The sequence below is a fragment of the Lates calcarifer genome, linkage group LG23 (genome assembly GCF_001640805.2).
Source record: "Lates calcarifer isolate ASB-BC8 linkage group LG23, TLL_Latcal_v3, whole genome shotgun sequence".
Lineage (NCBI taxonomy): Eukaryota > Metazoa > Chordata > Actinopteri > Centropomidae > Lates > Lates calcarifer.
Window position 1 is genome coordinate 1,035,267 of NC_066855.1, and position 22,634 is coordinate 1,057,900.

At 40.0% G+C, this 22,634-nt stretch overlaps 1 protein-coding gene across 10 annotated transcripts in view; it reads left to right on the forward strand.

The window, feature by feature from the left end:
* The first annotated feature begins 5,781 nt into the window (after positions 1-5,781).
* myocd (myocardin) overlaps positions 5,782-22,634 on the forward strand; it is a 100,928-nt gene continuing 84,075 nt past the window's right edge. For 3 of the 10 annotated variants that reach the window (XM_051066234.1, XM_051066237.1, XM_051066236.1), the window contains exons 1-2: positions 18,523-18,742; positions 18,951-19,029. The gene's annotated coding sequence lies outside the window, so the exon portion shown is untranslated. Of the gene's footprint in view, positions 6,047-14,622; positions 15,101-15,179; positions 15,260-18,520; positions 18,743-18,950; positions 19,030-22,634 lie in introns of those variants that run through there. The other 7 variants (XM_051066230.1, XM_051066232.1, XM_051066233.1 and 4 more) reach the window with 4 other exon arrangements.

Below are 22,634 nucleotides of genomic sequence, written 5' to 3' on the forward strand. Positions count from 1 at the left end.
TGAAATGGATTCTCCATACAGTCTCACACACGTCAGTATACGTTCAGTGTGTGGGGCCAAACATGAGCAAGAGATACTCAGACTGTTGTCATGTGAACCCTGCTGCTGCTCAGGCCATGCATCATTAGGTATTAGGCAGCGGAGTCCTGCTTCTGAGCATATAAACAAGTCTAACTGTGTTTATTTATGCATCATTATAATGACATACATGGAAATAGGTTTGAAAATATGTAAAGTATTAAGTTACCTTGTGTTGTAATAGAATGTTTAAGGGAATGGTAAAAGAGGAGTAACTGTAACGACCTGCTGGCTCATACAGCCGGACCTTTTGCAGTGTTTCTCCTCAGCCCTGAAACTACCGAGTCAGACGAGAAAGGAATCATAAATTAGTTTTCCCTGTAATCTCTACACCCTGGCTGGCTGTCCCAAGATGTCCTCCTAGATTTAAAAGCAACAGTAATGTTTATGTTGGCTGAAAAAGAATATGCATCAAACTAAATTTGATGTATTAAAGATCCTGCTGGATGTTGTTTACACACGCAGGTGAAAGCTCAGTGGATGAAATCCCATTTTCTCCCTGTTTGATGTCAACGCTTTGAAGGCAAAAATCAATCTTAAATCAAGATAAGAGTTTTTTGGTCTGGGGTTTGTGGAATCACTGAATATCAATTGTGTGCTTTTACGTATTTTAGATATTTCAGTGGAAAATGGGCTCTGAGTGTCTGACTGCATGTGAATGAGTTCATGGCATTTTGTCCTTTGGTTTCCCATGAATCCTTGCATCGGCTGTACATTCAGTCTCTAACAGAAGGTCAAGTGAATGTTATAAAACAGAACAAGTTACTATATCTCTCAAATTCTCAACAAAAACCAGTTTAATTTATTGGAAATTTGATAAAAGACTGTCACATTATCAACGACGGTTAATGAGTAATCCTTTTGGCTGCCAGTAGTTGAGAGATAATCCAGCAGAAATCCTTTCACTGCATTGTATTTGAGCTAAAACCTTGTTTCATGGGAAAGGAGAGCATGCTTATTTTGAAAGTCATGCCAGATGTAAGGAGCACACTATGCCTGTTCTGTCATTACGTGTGATGAAATCCATTCTGAATGCTTATTAAAGAAGTTATGTCATGAAATATTCATGTCATTTGTGGAACATACCAGCACCGTCCCTGCCGTTGTTCTAAAAATAAAAGGTTTTATTCTGGTTTTAGTGAAATTCCCGCACACAAACGTGAGAATCTTAAAATAAAGGTGCTCAAAGTGTGCACATTACACAGACTGCAGACAGAAATACTCTGAAGACAAACATGACGTCAGCGTACATGTTAACACTGAATTCTTTCATGCTATTTAAAGAGTGAAAGGCAGTAAATGTGATAGAGATGAACCATGAAAAACAACAGAACAAGACCTCATATGTTGAATATCATAGATGTTGACAATGCTCTGATTACGCACTCATAAATCTAATTTCATGCCCCGATGTATGACACCGTCTATAACCTGAAAACATGCGTATACCACTCGATAAGCCCCCTGTGCATACAGTGAAGATGAAAGGCATTTTTGTATTGAACTGTAAGAACATATTATGCATTAACATATAGTTAGTATTCACCCTCATCACATTACAACACTCTGTGGAGGTCAGATGGGTTCTGAAAGGGAAACTCGATGCAGCATTAATGCAGCTTTAACAAAGACATGTCAGTGCAGCATTTGGATTTCATCGGTTGTTCCTTGAGGGGAGGAACAAATCAAACTGAAAAACAGAAGAAGAGCAGAAAACAACAGATAATTTTGTCTCTACAGCGTCTGATGTCGTCTATATTGTTTTGATATTGAAAGAGTTTGGGTTTCTCAGGAATGTCCGTCCTCTCCTCTGCCAGTGTCGTTAGAGTCCCTGCTAAAGGTATTAATACACACTGTGGAGAGACTCTGGCATCTGTGTTTAGTTAGTGGGTTTGGGTCGAGTCTGTGGGAGGCAGCATGGTTCAGTCAGTGTAAGGAGGAACATCAGGGGTCCAAATCCACACAGTTTAAGGATAATTCTAATTTATTACCACTTTGGTCTTATTTAAATAGTTTTGGCCATCGTTTCGATCGGTTATGATAACATTGTTTTAACCAAAGTAACTGCTGAGATCTGGGAATGCACTAACACAACCATCATAAAAATTGTCACGACAAAAATCACAGACAGTCTAACGTGTAAATGAGCTAACGTTTTAGCTTAATTATCTAAACCACTTTATTTAATCTCACAAGAAAACTACGTGCAAACAACCATGCTGTGTGTGGTAGGCTGAACCAGGAAATCAGTCTGTAAACTGTGACCGATATTTACAACCTGGGTAATAATTTCACCGTTAGCTTTCAGTTATGTTTGGAAGAGGGGGCAACCTGATGTCACCTCTTTCCCAAATCTCAGCAATTGATGTGGTAATACAGGCTTGTGATTACTGAATCAACCAAAGCCAAAATATAAAGCTGTAGTAAACCAGAATCGTCCTCTAAACTTTTTGTTTGTAAGTACAACACTATCATCTCTTAAAGCTGTTATGGCGTCCATGTTGCTGCACGGCAAGGCAGCAGCAACATGGACGCTAATATTAGCATTACTGTCAGCGTCTAAAACCACAGAGGCTAACAGTGTAGCAAGCTAGCAGGTGGGAAACGTGATGCAGGAAAGGAAGGAAGAAATGTGGCCATTGGGAATATCAACATTTTCCTTAGATGTAATTATTTATGAACTAACTATCCAATGAAAAATGACCTTCCATGGCCTCCGCCATTTCAGAAAACATCAGCAAACACGTCACAACTGAACTCTGAGCCTGTCAGAAAATTCCAAGGTCTAAGGTCATGAATACCAGGAGGGGGCGTTCATATGGACTCTTTCCGTGAACACGGTAAACATGACCAAAATATTTAGAGGCAACATAACTCCAATATTCACTCTCCTTTCACGAGCAGTAAGACTCGAGCAAAACATTAAAGATAGAAACAGAACGAGCTGAAATATGGTAAAACACTTTGTCTGAGCTTTTTTCCCCTAAAGACGCTGTTTCTGCTGCGTAACAGTGTTCAGCCACTCTGTGCCCAATGACTCTGCTCCATGTTAAAGCTTAATAAAGGTGTATGTCATCATCTCTTCTTTCTTCTTTCTCTGACACCAATCTACAGCTTATAACGTGGACTCAATGCACGGCACTTTATTCACAATAACAGGAACATTTGTCAAAATGCAAATAAAGATATATGAGTGAAAGAGAGACTTTGAGGAAACCCAGACCACCTGGCTCCTTCTGGCTCTCTTTACCTCCCTGTGTGAACAGGCCGGCGCAAACATGAGCATGTTTTCAGTTTGCAGCAGCAGGAATAATATATCTGGATGTGAACAATTGTGCTTGTTTTGCCATTACACTCCAGGCTGGGCTCAGTTCAACATACCAATAGTTGCTATTACGACTGGATGACAGCAGCCTCTCTGCCCAGTCTTCAAGCACACCGCACTCACTCAAAGCTCCACGGCTGAGGTAATGCCTGGGTTGTGGGCCAGAACTCTATGCTCAGAACAGGGATACGAAATCAGATCTAAATTTAGAGGATTGTTAAGTAGACTCTGTAACAATTCCATCAATCAAACAAGTTGCCTTCTCCCTCTCATGTTTTACAAAAGAGGATTTTCTACATTTTATTGCTATGTATCATGGATTACGTCACGGCTGTGGCTCATAGGCAGAGAGTTCTGTGGTGTCACACTTAGATGCCTAACTTCAACGTAATGTAAGACAACAAAGTTTTACCCCCCAGATTTTGACATCTACGTGTTTCTCTTTGTACGCCACATGGCCGACCACTGAACCCCCCGTTGATAAGTAAAGGAGCCTTGTCCTCGGAAGAGAGCTGAGAAGCAGGTTCATTGCTCATCCTCAGAATGTTTTGATACTTTGGTCTTGATCTGAGGTGAACGATACAAGCTTCTGGTAAATACCAAGCTGACTGTAAAATATTAGCCCTTCTCTTACAGGGTATCACATGAGCCTGCCTCAGGGCGTTGCTGAAAGCTCTTAATGCCTTCCACCCTGCTGCAACGCCATTTTTCCCAGGAGCTGGACTGTCTGTCAAACTTTTTCTTTCAAAAGTAAAATCACTCGATTGTACAAGAGGAAAAGTATTCTATTTGCCATTTTAGCTATTTGTAATTATATTTCTATCCAAAACATGGTAATAAACACAGATAGATTGATAAATAGATATAGAATAAAACAATTTATTAATCTCAGTGGGAAATTACATTGTTAAAGCAGCCAAGTCTCATAAATCATGAAACAAATTTGCAGAAAACACTCAAGGAGGAGGTGGGTAAGCAGGGCCACAGCTACCACTGAGGACACCGAGGTCATGTCCTCAATAACATTTGCAACCTGGCACAGTTTTTCTACAGTTACACATATTTTACAGGCTGATTCCAGTCATTATATACTTAGTATTTTTCCACCAGGATTCAATAGTTCGACACCAGAATTTCATTCCTGGCAGTGTGTAGGGAGCATTTAGACCTTCATGATAGGAAATGAAATAGTAAGGCTTTACTTTTATAAGTTCTAATCATCCCAACAGTTTTCCAGAGAGAACTATGAAATCTAGTAGTAATTGTTGGAAGAATAGAAACAACAACAACAAAAAGTGTAGTTAGTTGTGCTAACTGAAGAATTACTAGAGTAAAATTAAATAAATAATTAAAACTAATCTAATAACTAAGACTGAACTCAAACAGTAATCAACAGTACATGAGTTGACCAAGTCAAGTAGGTAATGCTGTGTGTGGTGAAAATGCTAAAATATCTACACTTCCACAATTTAAAGTTGTAAATATTTTGATTTTCCTACTGAGTGAAATGACTTCTGTACTGTCACAGTCTGTAGTGACAAACACTCATGGCTCGTAACTTTAATGTTTTGGATCAGTCTCTCTCATCAACCCCTATTTCTAGCTGCAGTAATCAGCTGCTAGCCAAAAGTCAGGACTAAATTAGCATCTAGCGACTGAACATAGCGGAGCATTTAGCGGCTAAAGAGCTTGATATTTTTCTCAGGAGTTGATGAAAACAAAAACAGAGCTAAAAGGAGGGTGAGTATAGGCAGCATTTGTAAAGTGACCAGAAACATGTACCCAAAGGCATGCTAATGTGGCTCTATGTCTACTGGATGAGTATATAGGGAATAGTTTGCTAACACGTTAGCTATGTTTAGCTACTTTAAAAGGCTATTAGAAGTCAAACATGTGGGACATATAGCTTGTTCTTAGTCAGACCAGCTGGGGGAATTTTGCTGCCAAGTGGCCACAGAAAACTAATCAATGCAGCTTTAATTTGGTTTCATTAGTTACAGAATGTCAGTGAATATCGATCTGTGGTAAATCAACAGCACTTATATATAGTATCTACATGATACTACATGAACTATTTTCATGTTACAGATTAGGGGAAAATCTAAACGTCAGGTTTAACCTTACACAGTGAATTCCAACAGAGAGACAACTTGAAAACTGTTTAACAAGGAAACCAACAGGATGACAGAGGCAGAACATCTGTCACTGGTGAGTCCAGTTTCCCCAACCTGAGATATGGTGGATGGGTGAACAAACAGTCTGAGATCAAGGCAGATAAAATGAAGGAGTGGTTAAGCCTGTCTGAATCATTACCAAGCCATTGAGCCACTGGAACTCATCAATTTCCAGTCGCTGCACGCTCATTTTGTGGAAATCACTCTTATCCAATGACCTCACTACTTTATCAAATAACTCCGAGATAAGTGAGTGGAGGTAACAACCCAGTCTGCAAACAAAAACCCAGATTATAAATAGCCTTAAAGAGTGGCTCAGACCGCTGGGAGGAGAGAACACGTTGCTTTACACACAAACACACACGGTCAGAGTTGTACATGTGGAGCAGCAGCAGGGCCGGGTGAGGACACCCCCTCGCTGGATCAGGATTAACCCGCTGCTGTATCAAGCCTCCACCGACCAGTCAGTGTGAGTTATGCAATATATCTTCTCTCATCTTCCCCGTCAGGAGCAGACTGAAGCTAATTTATAAGAGAATTAGAATACTGTATGTATCTGGCTCCTTTTTATTCAGAACTTCGGCTTTATAAAGCAAAGCAATCTGGAATAACAGAGCTAAAACATAAATAACCGTGAAATAATATTGTGCTGTGTCATTCATAAAGGATTGCAAACCTTGCCTGTCCTCTGCTTGACTTGTCCAATTTCAAGCTCTTGTAACAGTTTTTCTGCTTCACTCCTACTTAGTGATCAAAGTGTGGTAGAAAAGGATGAAGACATTTCACTAAAGTATGTATTGTGATACTGGCTTCAAAGGCATGCAGTATTAAGATTCATAACTGCGGGCTTTGGATAGGTAACTTAAGAAGATGATAATAGCCCGAGCAGACGTTTGGGGTGATAATGCAAAGGTGAACTTGTTTTTCTAACTCAGGGGGAGAGGTGGCGATTAGTCCTTGTGTAGAAGAGAGAAAGGTTAAGTGAAGTGTTAGAAACGAGTGAATGTTAAGGAGTGAGACTGAAGGGTGAGAAATGAGGGGAAGAGAGACAGGAGGCTGCTGGCATGATGAATAAAATGCAAGCACTTGAAGCACCACTCTGTGAAAGATGACTGTCCTATTACCCAGTTATGACGCAGCGTCTCTGGATTGCAGCTCCAACATGTGCTGCTCACTTCTACTCCAGTCATCAACAAAAACTATGAAGAAAAATATTAACTGTCGCCCGTTTTTCACGACGCAAACACGACTAAGATAATAAAAAGTAAACAAAAGGCATGACATATTAGGTTAGCAAACAAAAAGTAAACGGTTATGTGAAAGAATTATGGACTAAATATTAGACAGAAGAAGTGGCAGCAAAACAGTCTGAACTGTTCAAACGGCTGGGGCTATGGCAGAAATGCTAAAGCTACTGTCACTCAGCTATCTCTCATGTTAGCAGAGTTTTACTGATGGATTTACTGGGGACAGTGTTCTCATTGTATTACTGCAGTGCAGAGTGACATGGACACTACAGAGAGTGAACCCTGACTTTATCTGTTGATCTTGTGATATTTGAGAGAGGCACCTGTAAACATGGCAGCTGTACACAACAAAGACAGAAAGTTTAAAGGACATAAAAATGAAAAATGCACAACAAAATGAGCTAAAATGAAAATGACCTAGATCTTGCTGACAAAAACTGAAATGTCTTCAGTTGTTGACTATGACTAACAAAAATGTAATGAAATGAATGTGACTGAAAGCTAATATACAATAAATCACAGAGAGGGGCCAAAATGAATACTGATCTACTCTGATAGAATGTTCTTTGTGGATTTTTTCTGTACGTCATCAGCAAATATTCCATGCATGATTATTAGTCAAAGGTTCATCAAGCAGTGAGGCCTCACAGACTTCTTGGCATAGGTAAGCATTGGGGGCCAGGTCTGAGGCCCCAGTCAGCTCAAGCACCAGAGGAGGGTTGTTTATAGAAGCAGAGACGTTCAGGAGGAACGTATCTTCTGGGCTGATCCCAGGAGCCGGACCTAATTAGAAACAACTGCTCTAAATTCACTTCAATGGCTACACAGATCTCTCTTTTTATGTTGCTTGGCTGGTCCTGCACGTTCATCAGCTGCACCTCGAGGCTCATCTCCATCTCTTAAGACTCCCCTGGCTGTGCGGTGTTTGTGGATTTCATGGATGGTAAAAAGAAATTTGAGGCCCGCCACGTAACTCCCAGCACTATCTCTCCTCTCTCTCTCACACACAAACACACACACACACACACACACACACACACACACACAGGTCTTGTCTTGAAACAACAGGCAACAATCACACTTGTCAGGTCAAATCTGTTTCCAATTGGCCCTGGACTTTCATGTGTTTAGACCTCGCCCTGTTGCTTTTGAGAAACATTACATCATGGACCTGGTTTACTGTAGCTGCACTGTAGGTGCCTTGTAGCGTTTTAATCTCTCACCCCACTAATGTTTGGAGTTGAGTCAGTTATCATTAGCGATGAGATCATTGAGGGATCACGCTTTAGAGCAAGAAGTGCCACTGCCGACTTGTTCAGATCCAACTCTGTGGTGCTGACCCAGTGCACAGCATGATTCCAGCCACAACCTAACATCCATACAGTGATTACACGTCTGGCAATATCGCGTTTTTGGCACACACAAACCCAGACATGAACCCCTCCAAGCTTTCAAGTCAATCTAATCCTGTCATCGGACCATCTCAATGGGGAGTTCGTCATTCAATTGGCATCCGAACGTTCTCTTTCAGACGAGCACTGGCAGAGGCAGGCGCTCATATTTGAACCAGGTGATGGAGTTTCACGTCAATATTTCTCATAATATAGACTAAATAATCGCAGACTGTGCCGCTTCGACACAACGGATGGTGTTACGGCTAAAAAATAAGCTTTATTTTCTCAACTGACATCTTTATTAATGAGGAGATGTCTGCAGCAATATATTCAGAGAGAGAGAATTTGAGAAAGGGCTGTTGTGAAACTGATGTGGAGATGTGCTAAGAGCGTGAAGGATGAGATTGCAGAAGGTACATATACAGTACATAACAGTGCAGGGTCCTCAAGCCAGACGCTTGTTATTTGACTCATGAAAGAAAACAAATCAAGCTTCAGCTGAAAATAAACTCTTCACTATTGACTACTGAAATGGTTTGACATTGTTGTAACCATAATCCCCGGAATTTACCCCATATTCCAGCCAAGTCGCCTTCAAAATACATTTACACAGTCATAATTTGCTTTGGAGAACACATTTTCTGCCTGGATTACCTAAGAAATATTTTGACCAAAAAGTGTGACAGCTGGCCACGGTAGATGGTTACACATGTAAATCACAGCACTGTGACTTTAAAGTTAAGGTTGCATTATTCAGTATTTTGGATCCAGTTACCACATGTCCTGTGAAGAATGTTCCAACAGATCAAAACAACAGCAGGGCAACACAGCTACCACTGTGGGCCAAGAAGAAAGTGAAAATACAGTTGTACAGAGAGACAACAGGACCAGCAGATAAAGTCACATTTAAGAAAGTTTAATTATTGGCCAGTGATTGAGTGAATTGCTGAGATTCAAACGTGAATTCTTTATTAAAGATAAAAAAAGAGAATCAGCACCAGCACCTTTTAGCTCCTGTAACTCTGCTCCCATAATGTCAGAGCTGACGTTAGTCAGTTGGTCTGAAACATGACTGATGAATGCTACTGTCTGCTGGATGTGTAAATAGGATGTGTGTCTGGTTGTGAAGAGTTCAGTTAAAACGTTGCCTTCTTGTGTTGTTGCTAAAAAAGCACAGTCCAGGCAGCATGTTCTATATCAACACCGTCTTTAGAAACCTGGGTTGCGTAGTCACGTGTTAATGGTGGACGTTTGTTTTGAGCTGAACTGGTTGTGCTAAGAGTGGTAGCCCTGTTTTGCTACAGTACATGCAGTTCTGTTATTGTACACCCCATACACACACTGTCAGCCTATGTTCTGTGCTAATATCCTGCATGGTAGATTTAGTCTGTTTTTGTAAAACACACATTCCTCCGTCTGTGTTTGGGACAGAAAAGGCTCTAGGAAGTTGTTATAGCTGGGAGGCTTTTAAAGGCAAGTCAGCCTAAACAGGGGTTCCTGTAGGCATGGTACATCAGCTGTATGTGCGCCACAGAGGGAGTGTGTGTCGGGGTGATCGGGGTGACGGTGGAGGGGCTGAAGAGGCTGCACCTCGTCAGTTTAAAGAGAATGAGTAATATATTCACGCTGCGATGATTCATAACTCTCCGTCTCCAACTGGACTGCACAAAAAGAATCACAGTGAAAAACGATATAATTCTTGACCTTCATCGTAATCATGTAACACATCGAGGGCTTAGCTGTAAGCTTAAACCCGCTGTTCCAGGCCGAGGGGAGCTTTCCGAAACAAATGGTATCAATTTGCTCCCAGTCATTAGAGAATGTCGTTGACTGGGATGACATACTGTAGAGCCAAGCTAGCAGGGACCCCAGTCCCAAAACAAATGACCAGCTTTCCTAAAGAAGAATGTACTCTGTCTTTGCCACTGGAAGAGGAGACTCATTTCAGACTGGGAGTTTAATGGTTTAGACAACTGTGGGTAGTTTGCAGGGATGATTGAGAAGTTTCCGGCTGCTCCCTGCTCCTTTTTTTCCCCAGATTTCCCCTCCTATTTCAAGGGGGAAAGAATGAAAAACAAAACAACATATTCTCTCCCCTCCTCCCACTCTCCCCTGCTAGCATGCACGCCCCCGTAGAGAGCGCACCAGAGGCGTCCAACAGAAACACCAAACAGAAATAGAGCTGCTATTTCAGTCTGAACTGGCTGTTATTTTTAGAAAAAGTGACATGCTCTACGTTGAATTACAACATCATAAGGTCATTCCATACCTCCTTTTTTCAGTCCTCAAGCCTCCAGCCTGTGAGTCACCGCAAAGTATGTGGTGACGTTACCCCAAACTATCCACCCCCATGTTCTGATCAAAAATTTGATATTCAGCTCATTGACCTGATTCAATCAAAGGGGGTAACTCTTACTATCCACAAAAATCTGCTTCTAGTTTAAACAGATGGTTTGATATTGGCGTCCCGCAGGTAAAACCCAGCAGTCTGATGAGGATGCTTATTACGTTTGCTTCAGATTGATTTGTTTTATGCTTGCCCATCATGGACCAGCTCCATGACTTTCCCCCTGCCTTTGACAGCACATCATAACATTTGTTTGCAGCATGTGAATGAAATGTAGTGCAAACATGTAATAGGATAATGCGGCTGTTGGTATGCCAGGCCGAGATATAATGAAACATGAAAAAAAAAACAAAAAAAACCCCACATGCTTCCAATTTCTTACTCACTCCAGTGTTTCGTCCAACCAGTGATGTAGTTTGAAATGAAAAGGTGGGTAATCTCCCAAACTTAGTTGGTGATCACCACAAGGCAAAGCATCTCTAATAAACAACAGGACAAGCAAAGAATCAGGACCGTGTTCATTCAATAGGGAATTTTATTTAAAGAGCACTGTACTAATAATGAAGAGGGATAAAGAGAGGGATTAAAAGGAGATTAAACTGTTAAAAATATATATCTAAAATAAAATGAGGTAAAAGATGCAACAATCACAGGCAAGACTATAAAACATATTTGAAGAAGTGGCTGTAAAAGATGATAACAATTTCCTCACTTGAAGTCCCTCTGGCTTTCTACAGTCTACAGCCTGTCAGTCCTCTGTTGGGGCTAAAAGAACCTGTGACATGAGATAAATCAAGAGACAGGACTACTTGTCATCGCTCAGTAAAATTTGTTTAGTTATGCTAGCAGCATGGCTCTGTGGATGTTATTCAGTCAACCACTTTAGTCTCAACTGAAATATCTCAACTTCTGCTGCATTGATTGCTGTAACATTTTGTAAAGACGTTCGTGATCCCATGAGGACGGAGCCCACTGACTGTGGTGACCCTCTGACATTTCATCAAGCACCAGGTTTTTACTTACACAGTGAAATACCTTGTAGAACAAACTTTTGTAGAAATGTTCATGGAATCACTGACTCTGCTGATCCCCTCACTTTACATTCAGCCACCATGAGGTTACGCTTGTGTTTTTTGTGAAATGTCTCGACGGTCACTGGGAGAATGTTTCCATGCTGACCTTAGCTTTTAGCTGTGTTTTTGTCCAGCCTCACAGAGCCAGTAGCATGAGCGTAGCAGTCTAACTGTCTGCTCAGGGTGTGCAACAGCTAAACACGTCTCTATGCATTCAGTCTGTTTTCTGTCTTTTTACATGCCTAACAGCTGGCATTGTGCGTTGGCCTCTGAGCTCTGCCAAAATGTGAGTGACCTACACTCAACGCTGTACTTGAAGGCATCGTGTGTAGACACAGACAGAGGACAGAAGGGGCTGCTGCTGCTGCACTGCCAACATGCTGCTCACCCTGCATCTCCTGTGTGGACACAATGTTAGCCTTGATTAATTCTATGTTGGAATATACAGTGGTTAACTACTGCACTGACTTGTTTTAGATTGTGAAGGCGTTCATGTTATTGTGCACATCCCCTGTGTGGTATTCTTGTGAGGTGGAAATTAAACTCTAGCAGGTACATTGCAAAACAACCATGAGATATGAATGATTCTTCTTTTCTTTGTTCATGTGTCACTCTCAACTCCATCCATCCATCTACTAGCCTACGATGAGTTTTGAAAGTGTTGGTTGTTTCTGATTTCTGATTAATCCACCAAATGTTGTGGATGTTTTAACCTAGACAGTGTAAGCGTAAGTGTGAGGAATCTCTCCATGAGGATCAGGATAATATGAACAATGACTACATGGAATGTAACAGGAGTCATTTGTATTAATCAATCCATCACCAATCCTGAGGTTCCTTTAGCCCTACAGAGCATTTTAGCCTCTTTTAACTCACAGTCTTGGTTTTAAGGCCAGTAACTTTACTCTCAGTGTTCAGCAGCAGCAGGCAGCTCCTTTCAGTGAAATAGCTCTGACACTAGCTTCTAAGCCCGAAGCAGCAGACAGAAAAAGTTAGCAACTGGCTGGTGAACGCAGTGGAGCATTTAACAGCTTTAGGGGAGAAAGCACCATATGAATGCGAACATTGCTCTGTATTTGCAGGTTGTGTAAATAGTCAAACATCTGCTAACAAGCTTGTCATCAACTTAGGTGGTCATAATATGTCAGAGTTAAGTGGAGCTTATTTCTGCTGCCCCCAAGTGGCCAAAAAATCACTGACCACAGGTTGAAGTACTTGAGATGCTCTCAAAACACCCTGACAGAGTCAGTTTACCAACTTATGTATTTGTGGCTTGAACACTGTTGTTAGTTCCTCAAGTAACACCCAGCTCCCAGTTTTGCAGTTTTTACTCCTATTTTGGTCAGAACAAGCTCTCTCCCCACTGCATCTCACTCCCACTTTGATATTTTGTGTTATGATAATAGGTTAAGTGGTATGAATAAAACTTAGAATAATTTTTTTTTTTTTCAAACATGAGGGCGTATAATTGGCCCCCATTCCACTGTTGTTATTTTTCCAATGAAACCACTGTTCCACACATCAACAAATGCGAAAGAAATGACCATTTAAAGTAAGTTTACTTGCAAGATAAGGCGTTCTCAAGACAAGTTCAGATGATGTCTTATCCAAGATGTCAAAAAAGCTGATGCGTATTTTGTTTACACTTGAAAATTGGCGAGAAGCTAAATATCATTATCCAGAGTAATATAAGCAGCTTCCATTTATTTAATCTCTTGCCCCCTGGGCCTTCATCTTCAGAAAATGTGTGGACGCAAGATACGCAGCTGTTGGTAATCAAGCAAATGAGTGTTCCTCTTTCTGGATGAACTCATTAACTCGTCCAGGGAGTCCAAGGTGGTAGCCGAGGTACAGGCCCAAAGAATTCCATGGGCCACAATTTCTGAAGTACCATAACAGACAGTAAAGTACAGCACAGCCCAGTATCCCTAAGAGCCACATTCACATTGGACAATTCCGCACCTCACAATTTTCAGTAGATGCCTGCATTCAGTACCAATGCAGGAGGCAGTTTGACCTTTAGGTGGTGGAAGTCTGCAGACTTTCATCAGTCTTCTTTATGTGTATTCTTTAAATGTTTTAGTTGCCTAACCTTAATCATGTTTAATTTGTTCTAACCACGATTTCTCCATAACCGTAAACATGCCATACTTGCCATGCACAGATTTTGTAGAAAGCAAGAATTTAAAAAACATTTCCACTGACTGACCCGGTCAATCTACTCAATTTTGAGTTTTACAGAATCATCTAATGTCAGTGTTCTTGTCTAGTGAATGGTAAGGCATTGGCAAATTCCTACCTAGCAAATTTCTTTTGTGAATGACCTTTTTTTTGATGGATTCCATTTTGTAAGCAAATATGTTTCTCCCAAAATTATCCTGTATTTCTACCCTGTGCTCTAAAACTTGCTTGCTGATATCAGTTGTATGAAGGGAACACCAAACAGAATCAGTTATTTGGTTTTTAAAAAATTCCTCTTTCAGCAACGTATGAAGCTAGCCATGGCCTATCAACAGTCTACTTATGAAACCTTGGGTTTGTTATCAGCTAGAGAAAGAGCATCATAATCCCAGCCAACCAGTCCAATAAAGGTGTGGCTGAATTCAACCTCATTATCTGCCAGACTTTCAAAACCCAGACAGATGGAAGCAAGGTGCAGCAGGAAGGCGTGGTGGCTACATTAAAACTGTTTATGTCATGGGTCTCACAGTCTTCTCGCAGTGGCACACCCAGAGGTTCTGCTGGGCTTCTTGAATGTGGTGCACTTACAGATATGGCTTAGTGGGCTGAAATTAAACTAAAACTTTTCAACCATCTCTTACTGACCATTCCATTCAACATCAAGCAAAATTTGGTTCCTCCAAAATTTGTGATACAGGTAACACCCTAGGGATGGATTGCATGGATTACAAGAAAAGGAAATGAAAGAGTGTAAATATATATATATATATACAAGAAGAATGGAGAAAATTCATTAAGGTAGCTGTTATTTTTATTTATTTATTAGGTCACTAAGATAAATGTAACTTTACATTTCAAGACCTCTGACAGCAGTTGAGTGGGGGTATTCCAGTGGTATGTGTTCCAATGAAACCGCTAGTCACATGGGCCCACAACAGCAAAAACAATGACTTTTTATAGTAATGTTGTTCAGAAGTTAAAAGGCCAACAAATGTCAAACAAAACTAGATGATGTATTGCAGTGTAAGTAGGCGAGAAGCCTAAAAAAAAATAGTAGTTCGTGTTAAAAAGCAGTAGATGGTTCTTGTTTGTGAGTCTGTGGTGACCTTGACCTTTAACTTTTGGCCAGCAAAGTGCAATTGCTTCATCCTTGAATCCAAGTGAACATTTGCACCAAATTTAAAGAAATTCCCTCTAGACTTTAGTGAGATATCACATCCACAACAATGGGATGGATGGGCAAACGGACAGCCTGGAAACATACACAAGTGTTGTGAGCAGGTATGTGGTCATAATGAAGCATAGAATTGCCATTGCACCACTGTTCGCTCCTGACTTGACCTACCCTCTTTGGTCTTAGGAACTGCAGGGTCTTCCAGTGCAAAGACTACTACTGTGCTGCACCGTAGACTCAACTCTCTGATGATCCTCGACTTGAAGGTTAGGTTATTCCAAGTCTGCTGACATCCTTGCAGTCCTCTACACAGTACTACTTCTGCTCCATGGAGAAATCATGAATGCAAAAGTTATTGCTCACGCCTGCTGCATGTGCATTATTGTGCTGTTCGTTTGTAACAGGAACAGTCTCATACCTTGTAATTTTTGTTTGGATTGAAAAAGGGGATATATCCTGTTTGTGGATTTTTAAAGAAGACATAAATATAATAAATAACTAGATCTTTGTATAAAAAGAACTTTTTATTTTTTGTTGAGAGGTCAGACAACAGTCTCTGCGCTGCAACCTCTCTGCACCTTCAGTGAGCAGCACTTCACAGCTGTGCTCAGCAGTTCTCAGTTTGTCTTGGACATTTTCGTTGGTGAGCACAGCAGCTGAAGCTGAAAATGTTTCTTCAGATACAGCAGTAGTAAAATGAGACAGACGCCCTCCATCTAGTCACAACAATTTAACACAGGTGGATTTTACACCACTTCACACACATATAAAGTAACTTTAACTGTTGTGCTGCTTCAACACAACACACCTATCTACAGAATGTGTTGTTGTTGTTGTTGTTGTTGTTGTTGTTGTTAAGCAGTGTATGGCAAGTTACTGGAAATCTGTAATCAATTATTTATTACACATTAGTCATTGAAAAAACAAATTACATTACTAATTACTAAGCAGGAAAAGTAATGCATTACTCATTACTCTAGTTTTGTTACTCAGCTTTCAAACGTTCAGTAAGACAGTGAACAAACCAACCAAATGGAACATTACTGGATTCAGTGACTGTATTGTATTTACTCAATTTCAAATTGTAATCCCTTACATTCTTTTTTTCTAAAAAAAAAACAAAAAAACTAACCACAGTATTATAATGTCTACGCTGTTCTCAAGTACAGTGCTGCCTTCAAGCCATCTTCCTAATCCTGGTGGATGTTATGTGTTTTAGTTTTACTAAGAGTCGATCTTGTTACAGAGGTTGTTTGTATTATTTTATACAAGACATAAAAATTATTTAGTCTACTGCATCATGCTTTTGTGTTTTATTTTAATTTGTTAGAAAACAATGTCACAGAACACACACAGTTTAATTGCCAACAAATAAAAAACCTGGAAAACTGAGTGGAAAAATGTAATGAATGCCAGTGGTGTAATGTAACTAGGCCTGTGTGCTACAGCACTGTTTATTATGCTGTACATTGTACATTTTACTCCGTTACATGTATTGGATTGCTTAAGATTTTACACCCCACCCCCCACCCGAAAAAAAAAAAAAAAAAAAAATCATTTAATGAAATATGATGCTTCTGTGGATAAACTTCCCAATAATGTATAAATTACTTAAAATGAGGTAATTCCTGACCATCATCAAAATGTCTGTTTTGTTAATCTGTCACCCATCTGTCAACAAGATGCTATAAAATTACTAATCACAATGAAATACAGCCTTTTAAGTTAAAGTGGTTTGCTCTCTGTTCAGTCTCACATCTCGAACACCCTCCGTTTATTTGTATTTGTTACTGTAGGCTGTTATACAACATATAAAACAATACAGCTTTGAATAATTACACTGTGTCTCACAACACTTGGAGGCAGCATCTTTTGCCTCTCATTCCAGTGGCATTATGTGTTTTCCAAAGAAACCAGTGGTCACTTGGGTCAACAACAGCAACAGAGATGACTATTTATAGTAAACTTGCTCATGAGATGAGCCACTCACATCAGTTGAAATAGCTTTAGAGTCATCATTTAATAATCGTTTTTGTTAACATTAATGTGGTGGAGGCTAATTCCTGTCCTGGGGATTCTCCAGAATTTAGGGGATTCTCCAGAATCTAAATTGAAACATATTCAGAAGGAGAGTAAAATGTTTACCTACTTTGAAAGTTTATATCAGTGACCCACAACAAATCCATCCTGTTTTTCTCTGTATGTCCATACTCAACTATTAACTCTCCTACTGACAGTCAATTGGAGAGGCTAAATCCAGGTGTAATACTAAATTGCTGAAGGAATAGTGGTGACAGAAAGCAGAAAGCAGAGCCAGCTAGCTATTGTGGCTAATATCTAATCTCTGACCAGTACAGAAGTTCAATGATCTGTGTGAGTCAAAGAAAAACAATCTTTAGTGGTGAGAGACTATGAAGATGAGCTAAACCCCTGCTTTGCATGCACTTCGACCATGTGAGCCATTTATGAGTTTGTGTAAGTAGATAGCTGTTCTTGTAACAAAAAGGCTGGAGTTATTATTCTTCTAAGCAATAGTCACAGTCTGTCTTTGGTAAAGCCAATCAAGCTAGCTAATTAGCTAAGGTTAGCTAATGCAATCTGTTGTTAGCTAGCTAGTTAGCTAGGTTTGCTAGCAATGCATCATTTGTAAACGAGGAGGTCGCAGAACACAGAGGGGGTGGTGTTCCGGTGGGTCAGGCGTAGTTAGCGGTACTAACGATGTCGTATCAGGTTGCTTGCAGTGTCTGATTGATCCAAAGAGACCTGATGAGGCTATTTTAGCTTAATAGCTAACTAGCTGTTAGTAATATGACAGTTGAGCAAAGTGCGTGACTGCTAAATTAGCTAGTAAGCTACCTAGCTTTAGAAAACGTATTTTCAACTATTTGTCCCTAAAGTTGATTTGCTGTGCCTGGGGTATTTCACATGGATTAAAATTCACCAGAATGCAGGAAATTACATGTTTGTCACTAAAAATGTGCAAATGAACAGTAATACAACAAAACCACTCTACTTCACGCTTCAGGACCTAAGTTAACATTTGTCCTGGCTATGGCCTTGGGTGTAAATGTATTCAGTTGCATTTGGATTTTTTTTCCAGACACTTGAAATGTCTGTCAGTGGGTTTACATAAGTAGGCTATGTAACATTGGTAATTACTGGTTTTAAAATTTAATAATTTTTGACTACCAAGGGGGTTAGGGAGCTGTGGGTGTTGCAGTTCTTAGGCCACCAGTAGAATTATTAACAGAGTATACCACAGTGTTATGAATGACCAAGTTACTTAAAAACATAACAACAGCCTCAAAGACTCAAAACCAGGATACTAGTATGAAAGTAAAAGTTGTCAGTGATAAAATATTTGGCACATTTGTTGGCACACAATGATGTTTTCACTGTCCCTGTGGGTGTGTCATTATCAATATTCCAAGAGACATTCAGCTATTTCCATTGATAGTGATGCTAGCCGCAGGAAGGAAGTGACTGTCAGATCAGCATTATGCAAACCAATGTGGTGGCAGGCTGTGTGCTTTGCATGCTTTACAGTTGTTGGATATGGAGCAGTCAGCAGTGGGTGTGAGGACACTCGCTTCTCTTCTCTGGGTAATTACTGTGCAGGAAATTGGACGTGAAATGTTCCTCACGTATCTGAAGTGAGTTATGGACGGAGCCTACAGTAGTGAAGTAAATTAAAACAAGTGAATCCAATTACTGTTTATGGAAAACAGCTGCCTAGGCTGCATATGTTGGTGAGTGAAACTATGAGACTAATGTTGAGGTTACAAGCTCTGCTTGTCTGTATAACACAATGGTTATTTGAGTCTTTGAGGAATATGGACTGCGATGCCAAAAGGTGTTTGAAAAACCTCATGCCAAGTGAGATGTTGTGTAAAAACTGTGATATTATTGATGTACATCTTCAGAGCTGAGGTCAATTGTCTTTCTTTTTTGGTCTAGGGTAACTCATGCTCCATGGGGGTATTCTGATGTCATAACAATACGATAACTCGCCTCTATGGATTTACAGAAAAACAAGGTTAGTGTTTGCTTTCGGTCGTGTACAAACCCTCTTATCCGTGTGTTTATTTACATACACTGAATCAATTCATCTGTGATACAGCCAACAGTCATGTACTGGATAAGCTTTCGTTTCAAAACATTTGGATTTAATTATCATGGGGATATGATATCCAAACAATCTGGTTTCTTCCATTAATAACATGATTGCGGCATGGCAGTGCGAACTAAGGCCGAAGCGATTTCATATATTTTCGTGGATTTGGAACTTGTTTACTTACTATTATGGGCATAGGGCAAAACCCAATTTAGAGTAATGACACAGTTTACGTTTTGGAGTTTTAAGAGATCTCTGCGAGGAAGTGTCCTGGTCTCACAGCCTGAAGTATCCCGACTAAAAAACAAACATAACCCGTGTGATTTTTCCAGAATAAAAGAATTCTCACTTGCTTTGGCCTTTTGCAGGTCAGCGCAGTCAACATGAGGAAGGGGAAATTAGCCAAAGCTTTTGTGTGACTGATAACCGAAGTGCTGTATGTTGAGGAAACATAAAGCCACAGCAGTGTGTTGCTTTACAGATAAAGCACTACAGAGCATGATGTTCTATTTATGGACTTTAACCATAGTGCAAAGTCTGAGGTACAGGCCCTTGAGAAGTGTTTTTCTCCTTCTCCAGATTACACTTTTGGACAGCAGGGCTGTAGGTTTTGTCACCTGATTTTCAGTTAGTTTAATGGAAATGTCAATTTGTTTTAGTCACATTTTAGTCATTTCATTTAATCTAGTTTCAGTCAACAGAAGACATTCTAGTCAAGTTTTTGTCTTTGAAATTTTAATTTAATTCTTGTAATGCAGTTTGAATTGTATTATTCTAAACATTCTGAGGCTACAGCTGTTTCCATCTTTGATGTCAACAGTTACTATGGCTGCAGATGTTATTCCTGTGTTGTGAAGTAAACTGAAAAGGTTATTTTTACATAATTAAACCAGACCGTGATGTTTACATTCACAGAGCCCATGTCAGTCTGCTCTGCAGTAATACAATACAGTCATTTTTCTTAGAGTTGTGTTTCCATAACTCTGTTTTGAAACACAACTGCTCACTGTCTTCCATGCTAACATGGCATTACTGGAGCTACCTGTGCTCTCCACTGCAGAGCAGCACCATCACTGAAGCTGTAATCACCCACTTGTTCATTTAGACAACAGACCTCATACAAGAACATTTACATGTTCTTATCATAAACGCCCTTCATTTCTTTGAGTCTTGCTCTTGTGGTTGTTCCAGGTCAAATTCAGCAAACTTGTAAATTGGACAAACTTGTTGTTAATTGCTCTGATGAATGCCACCTGTTGATGAAGAGGTGAGTGATGTCACAGTGCAGAGTTTCTGGCAGACTAAAACAGCACAAATATGGCAGTATCAGCAGGGACAAGGGAAAATTATAACTACAGCGTGTTACACTGTCTGTGCCACAGAAGATTATAACTGCAGCTACTGTAGTTTAACTTGCTCTGTTGAAATAAGCAATGCAAATCATAAATCTAAAAAACAAGATGATGTTGATAATGATCAACATACATATTGCATGGAGGTTGTGCCAGTTATATACTGTGTTTGAGTAAATTGCAGTTGTTCAGCTTCATAGTTTTTCTATACAGTGAGGAATTACCAGCCTCATTACAGGTGTGTTCAGGTACAGTTTTACCCAGCCTGGTACTTCAATCGTTACAACAGTTAATGTAATTAAATTTGGTCATTCGTCTTGCACAGTTTTAATCTGCTGCCAAAAACTGCAATACATTTAATTAAAGCTTTCATTTTAAAATTTTTATTCAGTTTTTGTCATTTTTGGTGAGAAATGATCACCATTTGAGAACATATGAGCACTGTTAGTATGTATTTGTTCATTTGTGTCTTTGCTCGGCTGTGATTTCAATAAGACTGAGCCATTCTCTAGGATGTTTGTTTTTCTGATTTAGCGTGAATTCCTCTGAGTCCTCCGAGTTTTCATATTGAGGAAAAGGCCACTGGTTGTGTTAGTTTCAGTAGATAAAAGCATGCAGCAGTCACAGTGTCGAGTTTCACTGGGAGGCAGATCATTCAAATGCCAGGAGACAAATCATTTAAATAGGTCAGCTATATTGTCAGTTATTAGGGCTTAGGTTGAGTGCTGTGCTCATATTTCAAAGAGCTCTCTTCTCTAAACTGATCTCCATAATCTATCTGGCTTGTTGGTCACCTTAACCTGCTAACTGACCTGCTAATTTCAGCAACTTGTTTATTTCATGGGTGATTTTTAATGGCTCCTTTATATTAAGAGTTTATTTTCCCATCCTGTAGTATTTTGACCTACCTGGTGTAATGTCTCAGCTGCTCTGTGCCAGAAAGTCTTACAGTGTGTCCTGTTATCTCCCTCTGATAAAACTCTCTTTGGTTTCACTCAAGACACACTCATATTCACTTAACACTCACATGTGCTGATGTTTCCTCTTTTTTTTCTTCTGTGCATTAGTCTGGCAGTGTGTGGCTCACTGTAGGCTCACATACAAACAGTGTGTTATTAATATATGAGCTATGGCTTTAGTTAGTCAGAGTGCAGTCAGTGTGATAATGGCTAGTGTCATCTTTGTCCCTGATCATTTACAAAATATGTGTAATTACACAGGACATTATATCACTCTCAACTTATATCTTTAAAGGTGAGTTGGGGTGTAATTTGGGTGAAGTGACTGTTGAAGATTTATTGCGTATGGGCGGTAACCTACATCTAGTTAGTAAGACTGTGGTTAAGCTGCACTTTTGTGAGTTTCACGCCCTCTGTTTCACCCCTCACTGACAGTTCATGCAGCTGAATGCCACACAGACTGGCTGCATGTTTCTGGTTTTCTCATGAATTAGTACTTGGACACATCTTACCACATGTATCCAATTAGAGTTCCAGTAAACTGAATTGGCACACACATCCTACATAATTTGGGTTGCTGAAATGCAGCCTATGGGTTTCCTATGATGTCTAATTACATTGTAAGACACGAGTAATTGCAATAATAAGTAATGTGTTTAGATTATGCAGAAGTCAGTCCAGATGTAAAACATCTGTTTTGATCCTGCAGTTGTGCTTTTGTTACTTTACATGGTATTGTGAGTGCTGCTGTCAGGTTCGTTCATATCTCTTATGTAAATTTAAGGCTGTGAGAACATATGCATGTGCTAATAGCCGCATCTCTCTTCTACCTTCCGTACATATTGTAAATTCAAAGTGAAATGAATTGCATTGTCCCATGTAAAGCAGGGAGTGCTTTTGGCATGTTGGCAGGATGGAGGCACACAGTAGCAGTATTGTACTGTATAATACCCTGAGGCTGTTAAAAGAGATGAGGGCTTTAGATCTCTTACTGAGTCAGCAAGCTATCAGTGAATTTTTGCTTTACATGTCACGAATGAGCCAACACATGGAGCGTATAGGCGAGAGGATGCCACCTGCCCAGTCAAGTAAAAACATCAGGGGGGAAAAGAGTGATTCCCATGATCAACAGCAGGGACACTAAAGCAAGGAAACAAGAAGACTACAGTCTAGACAGACGTTTAGGGATTCAGCAGCAGGAAAGTGAGGGAGAGTA